At 37.8% G+C, this 11802-nt stretch overlaps 1 non-coding gene across 1 annotated transcript; it reads right to left on the bottom strand.

The window, feature by feature from the left end:
- Positions 1-1297: 1297 nt before the first annotated feature.
- TRNAI-AAU (transfer RNA isoleucine (anticodon AAU)) lies at positions 1298-1372 on the bottom strand. The gene has a single exon. It is a non-coding gene; the product is annotated as a tRNA-Ile (tRNA).
- Between the last annotated feature and the right edge of the window lie 10430 nt (positions 1373-11802).

Raw genomic sequence — 11802 nt, 5'->3', positions numbered from 1 at the left:
TCTGACAATAAAACAATCCAGTACCTAAACTGAATCTATCAAAATGTTATGCTTTAAGGCTTTCTGCCCGCCAACACTTAGAGAATACTATTAATTATAGTAGTTACATGAAAGCTAAGCATGTAACTACTGAGCCAGTTGTTCTAAGTTCCTATAATGGGAAATTCATAGGTTACCTAGAATCTGTCTGTGCCCATCAATGGCCTTTAGAGAGGCTATTTTTCCCTACATGTCCTTTAAATTAAAATTTGTGTCAAAGAGATTTTTACCAAAACAGATAATAGGAATATTTACTGAAATAAAAAGTAGACCTCAATCAAATACGTCTGCACTAAAGCTCACAAATTATATGGTTTTGGTTGATTTATTTCAAGTAGTGGTAACACTTGAGGTAAACTGAGAAATGACTTGAAGGGACCTCAAATGGGTAGGGCTAACCATCTCATAGAAAATTCCTCAGAGATCAGGGTCCTCCTAGTATTTCACCTAGACTCACACAGGTAGGTAGGAGCAGAGCCAAGACAAAACTCAGGTCTTCTAAATCCTAGTTTATCTGTGGCAAAATAATGGGGCCAAAGGAATCATTTTATAGGACTCTGGACAGTTTCCATTAACTCAAATTAGATAATTAATGTAACTTTTAATACACCTTATTTTTTAGAGCTTATTCATTCATTCATTCATTCATTTGCTCTTTGTTTTCCCATTTTGGTCTAAAAAGTGACCTGAGGTAGTTTATAGAGACACATGCCATACAACAAGGTAAAGTATTTAACCCAAGAGAAAAAAATATTTTCCAACACCTTAGGAATATTCATTTGGCACAGGAAAACACATTCCCATTATAAAAAATCCTGACAATAGTTTTACTAATTAAAAATAATCTGCTAATCAGTGAGGCTTATTTTGTGATGAGATTCTTCTTAGCCTTGCAAATTCTGAGTTCTTTCTTACCACTATATTCCTGACTCTAATTTCAGTTTCTACAGAAGATTGAAATCCAGACACATTGCTAACCCAAAGACATACTACAGATGAGTTCTAGCCAAGATACAAATGTTAAATGCATAAGTAGCCCCTATACTAAAAAGTCAGTAGCTGACCCAACACCCCTACCTGATCCAGGAGAAGCTCTGACCTTCAAGCTGCCCAGTCAATGAGTGACAGCTGCTAAAGGGGTTCCAGAAGTCTTGGAAGGACCTGGCACATTTTATATTTAGTAAAGTTCATGAAACTACAATTTTTTAAGCTTTTCTTTGGAGGGGGGTGGAAATTAGGTTTATTTATTTATTTTCAATGGTGGTACTGGGGATTGAACCCAGGACCTCGTACATATTAAGCATGTACTCTACCACTGAGCTATACGCTCCCCTGACCCATGAAACTACAATTTGTAGGAACGGTACTTTATTTATAAATTGTTATAGTTTAGGAATGTTATAGTTTATTTGTTCCTCAGTCTTTGACTTTATTTTGATGAGTTCACTTCTTAACCTTAGAAACCCAAAGAACAGAATTTATGCTGCCAAGAGATGAAACTGGTGCCATTGACAGCAATGTGAATAATATTTATAGTTTGGAGTCAGTTTTGTTTTTATTCTGAATGCATCAATTTAAAATTATAAATGCTCATTCAGTTGTCAAAGCCAAGTTCAAGTGCCACCTCTACTGAAACCCCTAGGCAGATGTATCTGAGTCTTTTTTTTTTATTCTCTATTATACTGTTCTCCACACTACATTGTATTTATGTAATTTATTTGTCTGCCTTGCTTCCCTGACTATAAATTCCTGAAAGGCAGGAGACAGAGCTATTTGTTTTTTATTGATAGATAGTAAACACCCAGTAAGTATCTAATGGAAGAACAACCACCACCATTTTAATAAAAATTCATAAAGTGTTTTAAGCTGTTTTCTTTAAATCAGATTATGGTAGGATCAGGAGATAATTCTACAAGAATCTGAGGATTTCTTCTGGTGTGAGCCTAAGCTTTGCAGTCTAGATGCAAATTCAGAGAAGAAGGCAATTGAAATAGAAGAGAAAGATTAAAAATCATATTGTCCAAGGTCTCCTCACTTCCTTATGCCCTTTGTCTTCTGCATCAGCTGCTTGAAGCAATATAGGATAGTGCATAGACATTTGTTGTTTTTGTCCACTCTGCTTTCTTTCTTCTTCCTTCTGGTACTATCATCCTTCTTTTGCTTTGGAGGAACTGCTCCAACAGATACAGTCAAGTGTGACTGCCAATTTAGATGCCCTGCCCTCTAGCCAAGGGTGGCTACCTGGCACAAGCAAGGCTGATTAGATTGCTGTCTCTGGAATATGAACAACGGACAAGTGGCTGATTGACCCTGAAGTGACCAGCCAGCAGTCCCTGCTTTCCAGACCCTCAGTGGCCATAATTCCTGGCCCTTCTAAATCTCTTGCCTTGCCTTTCCTCTTGTTTGAGATGCCCTCGCTTCCAATAAATTACTTCTCTGATTCAGTTAGCCAGAAGTGGCATATGTGATAGCAGCCAACAAATGCGAACTGACAGAAACAGTGAACTGAAGATTAAAATTCTATCTGATTTATCTAAAAGCCTAGCAAGGAATAACCTTGGATACCTTCAATCTATTTCCAGATTCAGTTGACCGCACCCACAGTCCAGGTAAGTAATCTGAGAAATCACAATTTCCCTTTCAAATATGCATTCGGTTCCTAAAGTAACCCAGTTTTCTCATTCATTTCCCAGGCCAGCCCCAACAGATCATGTCTAGTGAAGCAACCCAGTCGGCCTGAAGACTCTTGTGGTACTTCTTACCTATTTCTTGCCTAACCACCCACCCACTCTGCCACAAAAACACTGGCACTTTTTTTGTCATTACGAGATTTCAAAGTCAGCCATGTCATTAGCCCACTCCCAGTCAGTGGTTTTACCTCTGGTCACCAGTAGTCACAAATGGGGAGCCTAATTATATTACTTTTTTTCCTAACATTGTTTTTAATTGAGTTATAGTCATTTTACAATGTTGTGTCAAATTCCAGTGTAGAGCAGAATTTTTCAGTTATACATGAACATATATATATTCATTGTCACATTTTTTTCACTGCGAGCAACTATAAGAACTTGTATATATTTCCCTGTGCTATACAGTATAATCTTGTTTATCTATTCTACATTTTGAAATCCCAGTCTGTCCCTTCCCACCCCCAGCCCTATATTACTTTCTATTTAATACTTTTATAGTTCTTACTCTGTACCAGGCATTATTCAAAGTGCTTTACACATTTTATCTCATTTAATCCTTATGAAACTCCTCCTGAGATAAGAACAATAGGAAAATGAAGCATAAAGATCTTGAGTAGATTGTCCCAACTCTCAAAGCCCATAAAGAGCAAAATTAGGATTCAAATGCAGGCAGTCTGGTTCCAAGTCTGTGCTCTGAACCACCAAGCCATGGTTTGGGGATGATGGGTTTATCACGTGGCCAATTAAAGGGAAGGGCTAATCATATTTTAATCTGCAGCAGCTGACAGGGTACATTGACATGGAAATAAGATTAGCCCCACATGTCAAAAACCTAAAAACATCAAGTCAATTTAGAGTGCCCTCCAGGCCTCCTTCTTTCTTAAACACCATGGAAACAAGCCAAAACAACTCTACAGCAGTTTCCATTCACACTGAGAAAATTCTAATGCTTTGAATGGAAGGTACCTTTCTTCTTTAATTGGCCTGAAACAGACATGTTAATTCTCTAGAAAGTTTGAAATGTAAATCTAATGCTAAACTTTTACTCATTGTCCTTGTCCTTGTTGTAGTCTAGTGTTTCACTGCCTCTGGAGTGGGAGAGAAATGTTGCTACACTTGTTCAATCATTCTTGTGCCCCATGACTGACTTGCTAACCTGTGTCTCTGGTTCAGGAAAACAGATGAAATGACAAATCTACCCATGGTCATGGATGGTACACTGAGGTCAAGTGGTCAAATCACTCCCAGACATGAGGCCGCTCCTCTCTCCAGTAAGATTCTTAAGCCATTTATAAATCATGCTGTAGGTGATTTTCATCCTCTTCCCATATTTCAAATTGCAGTTAAAGTTTATTATAGTCATGATAGTCTTACTGGATGAAATGTACATTATTCCTTTCCTTGAAATTTTAAAAGTTTTCTGGAAGTGTATCTAAAGCAAGAATTTGCATATTAGGTATCTCAGTTTACCTGTGAAATCCTAACTCCAAAAACTTCTCCCATTGAGCACTACAATCTAGATTCGCTTCCATGACCATTAAACACTCTGCACTATGGAGAACATTCTTGATATAATAACACATAAACAAAGTGTTTGTATCAATTTTCTAACTTTCTTAAATCAGGGTGAAATACAAGTGAAAGTTAATAGTGGGTATCTGTAGGAAGTGGAATTATAAGTGAATTTTAACTTCTTGTACTTTTCTAATTTTACATATCATCTACAAAGAACATATATTTCTTCTATAAATAAACAGGGCAGTGTTAGCAAGAATATTAAAGTTTCTCTGTACCTTTATCGTGCTTGTAGTATCATGGTCATACGGCAATAGGTACTCTTTTCTGATGTGTAATCAATAAGAAAAATAAAATGAGCAAAACACTCTGCTTTATTTTAAAAGTAATAAAGCAAGAAAGTGTAAAAATTTACTACAATAAGTGAAAAACTAATTTTCATCAGCATTCCATAGTTAATCAGACAGTAAGGGAAAAGAATCATTTTTACCTAGGAAAGCAGTCTGGTGTCAGAGGACCTCGAGTGTGAATGACAGTCTGCCTCCGACTGCCCATGAATGGGTTATATCACTTCCCTGTGCCTCACTTAGTGTTCTCAACTGCAAAATGGAGATGACAACGCCTAGTTCATGGGCTGTGAAGGCACCTAGGATAGGCGGAGGCAGAGAACAGCCATGCAGTAAATGTTCATTTACTCATCCAGAAAGCTTGCTACAGTCCTCCTCTGGGTCAGCACTTGAAAAGCACAGGAACAAATAAAATAGAAAATACAGATGTAGTGCCTTCCCTCAAAGAGCCTATGATCCAGAGAAGCAGGTAATGAATCAAATATTTATGATGCAATAGAAAAGTATTAGAGGTCCTAGGAATCATTAATAAAATTTTTTTAAATTGAATAAACTTAAGTTCTCCCTTGGAATACCTATTTCTCTAGGTTATGGAAACTGAATCTCAGTCAAATTGGGATCCCCCTATTTCTCTGGGTCAAGTTGGGAGTGGGTGAACATCACATCCAGGTATTTACTGAAACGTCTTCCATCTGATCTTCAGGCATTGGTCCGTATCGGTCACTGCTGATTCTGTTCATGTCCCCTAACTGAAGTACTTTGGGGCCTCTCTTTAACTCTCTTGCCCCTTTACAGTACATGGGACCATTCTGTGGCTCCCATACCACACTGGGCTCCAGGAAACTCAAGAGGACCACCCTCAGCCCTTCACCACCCCCATGCCCCCCTCGGAGCACAGATGTCACCCTCTGCTCTCATGACATGCTGCTCTCTGTGGAACCTCTGCAAGCTCCCTCAGGCCTATGCACCTGGGTACCCTGTGCTGCTCTGGGTTCTTCCCACCTCGCTGGGCTCCATCCGAGAAAGGAAACATGGTACTGTTTCTTGTGCTCAGATTCTGCATAAACCTGGGGGATTTCTGTCACTCTCCTTATTTCTGTGCTGGGCTCGGGGGAAGGACCAGGCAGAGAACATCACAGGTCCTCTGTCACAGGCCCACAGCATCTACTCATCCCTTGCTCCTTCCTGTCCAGAGCACTTTCTCTCTTCTGGAACATAGGAACTTTACATGCTCAGCATGTCTTCTCCTGGTTCATCTGTGTAAATGCACCTTCTTATTCCCTGAAGGGCCCAGACTTTTGAAACTTAAAAACCAAGAAAAGACTGTGTCATCTCATCCTCCTTGATGCATCAAAGATGCCCCACCAAAGCTGGGTGTGGGGTGACAAATAAAAACTCTCGGGTAATAACTGAAAACTCTCCTTCTATCACATGACACAGAGGCTCAGACTGCTCCAAGGGAGAGAGGGCCCAACTGAACTGGGGCTCCCAGCGGAGGCTTCACAGCGAAGGCCCAGCCAGAGCTAAGTCTATGTGGGTAAGTCAGGGTTTGGCTACACACACACAGTCAGACAAGGGGGAAGGCCATTCCTCACAGAAGGAACAACATGTGCAAAGTGACACCATTACATGAGTCAAGATTTTAATTTATGTCTCACAATTGTCTAAGCCATATAAATCACATCTCATTTTGAGAATGGAACAAGCATAGACATAACTGTTTGAGCTGGAAGTTACTTTAGGAATCATCTAATCTAATCCCTGTATATAACTGACAAGGACATTGAGGCCTCAAATGATGACTTTTAATCCAATGTTCAAAAACAAATGAGACTAAAGTCAGACTTCCACTTCTACCTACAGCCGAAACTCCTACTCTCAATTTACCCTCTCAAACGTCTTTTTGGAGCCAAAAGGAAAAAAAAAAAATTATTCTCCAGTAACAGCACTGATGCTTCTAAAAGATAAGGTCCTGGCTTCTAGGAAATTACCCAATAAGGTAATTTATGGAGAACATATTATATGCTGATGAATGCTGTACTTGTATTAGCTCCCTTAATGTTCATATCTTCAAAGTATGTACTATTATTATACTAATATTTATACCAATTTTATAGATGGGGAAACTGACAAACAGAAAGGTAAGTAACGTGTCCCTAGGCAGGTGGTGGACAGTAAAACTCTAATATCCATGCTTTTAACCACTATAATACCACATTTCTCTTTATGCTGTTTTTCAGCATGCAAGTATATTAATAAATATACTTGCACAAATGCACAAATACATACATATAAGCCTTTTCATTGCAGTAGGGTTTCCTTTTTTAAAGACTAGAAATAATCTAAATACCTATTAATAAAAAGCTAATTTAATAAATGACAGCATATCCTTACCATACAGCCAGTAAAACGAATGGGAGGAAGTTATATGCGCTGATATGGACCAATCTCCAAGAAACAAGATATCATTAAGCTAAAGGTAAAAAAAAATTAGAGGAAAACCAAGGTGCGCATAGTTATTTCCTATTTGGGTTTTTAAAGGCAGGCTATATAAATAATATTTAAGTTTGATTGTAGACTGAGTGTTTCCATAGGGCGTTAGTAAGAAATTAGTAGTGATTATCTATGAGGAGAAGAAGAGAGACAAAGGAACTGGGATTGCAGGATGGGAAGAAAATTTGTTTTTCACTGCACACCTTTTTGTAATGCTTGCATTTTTACCATGTGCAAATAAGATTTATTCAAATTCTACGAACTAATTGCATTTTTTAAGTTATCAATAATGGGATTTTTTTAACCCTAAAATAACTCTTCAAGCTTAAGTTTTTAAACACTTAAATTATTATGTTTGTATTTACCTACAAAACAGCTCTTTGAAAAGACCAGCCTTCTTAACTCCTTGCCAGGATATTGATTCATTTCTGACTCACAAAAGAAAATAAAGAAATAACCAGATGTGTAACTAGCCCGATGCCAGTTGGTATGTGGGCGCTTAGGGCAAGGGACGTGGGTACAGAATGACATGAAGGGAAGGGAGAGAAGGGGAGGGGAGAAGAGACGGCACCAAGGAGGTAATTCCTAGCGCTGCTAAAATCCCTGTATTATGAAGTTCCATCTCTATCATTCATGACAGAGACTCAAGTTTCAGAATGCTTGAGTTACAAGACATGAAAATATTCTTCCAAAAGATCTCTTAAAACCACATGCCACCATCAATACCCACAAGACAAATCATGCTTAGAGGCTGGCCCTGACATAAAATGCTTCAACTACTATCTTTCCATGCTTTTCTTTTGTTTGTTTCATTTTGTTCCATATCTACTGCTTAGATTTTTTAAAGCCCGATCAAGTGTTCATGAAATGTAACTTCTGTCTTTAACACTCATCAAGTCCCCCTTAATTATGAGGATGTGTACTTTGGTAGAGGTGTTGGAGTGACCTGAGGGAGAAGAGGAGTGTCATGGACTGAATGCGTGTGTCTTCCCAAAACTCACGTGTTAAAGTTGGAACCTCCAATGCAGTCATATTTGGAAATGGAGCCTTTGGGAGGTACATAGGGTTAGATGAGGTTGTAAGAGTGGAGCTCTCTGGTAAGAGTAATGCCTGTATAAGAAGGTCTACCAGAGAGGACTCTCTCTCTCTGAGGACACAGTGATAAAGTGGAATAGTTTCCTCATGGTACAAATAGTTATTTCGGCTAAAATGTAGTGCAATGGTTTCAGACCAGTCTCACCTAAGAAAAAACTGTTCTAATGCTCCTGGCCTGAAGATCACTTTAGAACAGACAATCAAGTGTCCAGAGATCAACGTGTACTGCTCCTCAGGGAAATTATTAAACAGGAAGAAATAAGCTGTTGAACTATCATAGACAATGCATACCCAGATAAATACAACTAGCAAAAACAATAAAACAAAATCCACAAAGGAAAATGTTCATTCCACTAATAATCAAAGAAATGCAAATTAAAACAAATGATAATATCCAATATACATAACAGGCTAGAGGATGTCATATGGTCATACTGTATGAAAACTTTAGAAAGCAACATGTCATGTTGATGTACAGCAAAAACCATAAAGATGTTCATAATCTTTAACCTTGATACCATTTGGGGGAATTTAATTATGAGAAAATAATTCAATACTAATAAAATACATATCTATAAACATGAAGATCCTCAATGCAATGTTATCTATAGTATATACATCTTTATTTCTAAAATGTAATTTAATAAGTTAAAAGCTATCTAGTGGCCAATAGTAGAGATTAGCAAATTAAGATAGATAATATTAAATATTATACAATCATTTAAAACAGTAATCATTAATATGATATAAAAATTGGAAATGTTAATGTTGAGATGCAGAATGCTATGTGTAAAAAGCGTAATATAAAATAGTGTGGTTGTAAATATTATAAAATGCACAGGCCTATGGAAAGAACAATAGAAACTATTATACAAAAATATGTTTCATTGAATGGGCAAATGTGATTATGAATTAATTTTAAATATTTGTTTATATTGTTGTTGACCTTTATGAAAAATCACATAGATTTATGATTTGAGGGTTTATTATAATCTAAGTATAAGGGGGGAAATAGCCAATTTTACAAAATACAAGCTTCAATGATTGAACTTGATATTTATCACTTTCCTTTTTCTTTGTTTTAAAGAAGTCACTGAATATTCTTATGGTACAGCAAATTCTCATGACACAGCATATGCTTACAACTATAGAGACTGACTTTCTAAAACCCTGCTCTAAATTCTGTAGCTACTCATTACTCAACTTCAGCAATCCATTATGGTAAGGATGGCTCTGAAGTTGTTTTCCTCACCAAAATGTTTACTTTGATCACTGTCTTTTATTTACACACTGAGGGACTTGGGAGCCCAGGCCCAGAACCCAAGCCCTTAGTGTTATCAATACCTCTTTATCCAGAGCAAAGATTATAAATTTCAACTGTTCTACTCCTTTTTAATATTTGCCTTTGTTGCCTAGAGGAAAGGAGAGAGATGTGTGTTTTCACTTAATATTTATGACTTTTCATCATACGTTCTTTAGAGCAACATGTTTATAGCAGGGATACTGAAAAACACTTGAAATAGACTCAGTTTCAAGTAGAAAGGCAACAATCTGAAAGTTCTTTGACATTTTTCTTTACATTTTTATTCTCAGCCTTTTGCCTTGGGGTCCAAATTAGTGGTTTCCAACCCTGAAAAAGTAATCCTGGAACAGCTGGCTCTATACTGAAAACAAACCATCCTGACCTAGGGTGTGGTTGCCCAGACAGGGACAAGCTACCAAACGGACAGTAGACTTTTAGTCTAGAGCTAGGGAAGGAGCAGGGTGCCCAGACAACGTTACTTCTTGCAAGACAGGAAGGCAAGAAGCCAAATGGAGAAATAAGATGAGGTCCCAGTCCCCTTTCGCCTGTTTTCAACATAGATGCTCAAACCAAGTGGATTTAATGTGACAAACTCCCAAGGGGGAAAAATTCTTTTTAAAATTTTTGTTCACAAGGAAATGAGACAGTGTTTTATTGACCTTGAAGGGATCATTTAACCCGTGAAATAAACATGCAGGGACATACCCAGAGAATAAAGCAATCTGGCAGTAGGCTTAAAAGCAATCCTTCCATAAAACACTACTACCTCTCTGCCTCTTTTCTCCACATGGCTCAAAATCTTCCCTTTTTGCTCAGTGAAACTCAATACTTTGAAAATTCTATTTCTTCTTCTTTTCCATATTTTTTCTTTAGTTTGGGTTAAATGGGAATTACCTTTATTCTCTTGACTTGGTCAATTAGTTGGCAGCTTGTAGAAGGAGAATGCATAAAGAATTGGAAATCTGAAGAACTGTGTTCAAATTCCTATTCAGTCACCAACTATATAATTATTGACAAGCTAGATACTTCTCTAGGCCTCTATTTCCTCTTCCGTAAGGTAAGAAGGGTGAACTAAATGATTGCTAGGATACCATCAAACTCAAATTGTGCTGTTAACTAAGAGGAAAAATATAGATGGTGCCAAGAAATCCTGGAAGGAAGGTATACATCTTTAAAAGCAGATATTTTTTTTTAAGTACAGTAGAGGTAGGAAAACCTTACAGTTCATCTTCACCTGACTTGATTTCTCAGAACTCAGTTACCTCATGGAATGCACTACTCAGGGCTAAAAGACATATAGATCAAAACAAAGCTCTAAAAATAAAAGATGAACCTGTGTGAGGAAGAGGGGACTGGGAACCAGTGAAGAAATTCCTGCAGTCAGAATTTCTTACATTCTTTAATACCAAAGCAAACAAGTAAGAAGGAAAATTTTAGGCGCCCGTTTCAGTACAGCTTTTCTTTCTGGCAGACCACTTTTTAGGGATTAATCCTCATTTCTCCGGTTCTGCAGCCTGAAGGAAAAGTTATCCTAGACAAATTCATTTTCTAATTTTGCATTGGTTTATCACCATGTAGCGCCAAATTGTGATCAAGTTAGAATTAAGGGGTGTGCACACAAGCTACAATGAAAGTAAGAATAGGTGTAACCCATAAATAATTCCCAAATCCCACACTATAAATAGTTTCTCTCCCTCCTTATTCACAAAACTTTTCCTCCTATAAATGAAAGTAAGTCACTAAATTTGCTGGTGTAACCTCTGTCCTTTCTCCCCTATTTCAGAAACACGGTGCTAAAAGCTAAACTATGCCTTCTCACTAGCCATTCTGTACAGTAGTTAATTTGGTAGCAAGCAACAGAAAATATCCATATGAGTCTGCTTGGGCTGCCATAACAAAATACCACAGACTGGGTGGCTTAAACAATAGGAATTTATTTCTCACAGTCTAGGAAGTCCAAGATCAAAGTGCTGGCCAATTCAGTTCCCAGGTGAGGACCCTCTTCCTGGCCTGCAGACAGTAACCTTTTCACTGTGTCCTCATATGACATAAAGAGAGAGGAAGCGAACTCTCTGGCGTCTCTTCTTACAAAGATACTAATCTTACCATGAGTCTCACCTTTATAACTTCATTGAAACCTAATTATCTCCCAAAGGCCCCATCTCCAAACACCATCACATTGAAGGTCAGGGCATCAACATACAAAGAGAGGGGACACAATTCAGCCCATAGCACTACATAACCTACAAAAGAAATCAGTTTATTAGAGGATACTGAATGGCCCAGAGAACCAAAAAGAAACCTAGAGAACCAACAGGGT

Source organism: Camelus bactrianus, chromosome 3 (genome assembly GCF_048773025.1).
Source record: "Camelus bactrianus isolate YW-2024 breed Bactrian camel chromosome 3, ASM4877302v1, whole genome shotgun sequence".
In the NCBI taxonomy this organism is placed as follows: domain Eukaryota; kingdom Metazoa; phylum Chordata; class Mammalia; order Artiodactyla; family Camelidae; genus Camelus; species Camelus bactrianus.
The sequence above is the reverse complement of the archived record's forward strand: the minus strand, read 5'-3'. Positions and strand labels throughout refer to the sequence as shown.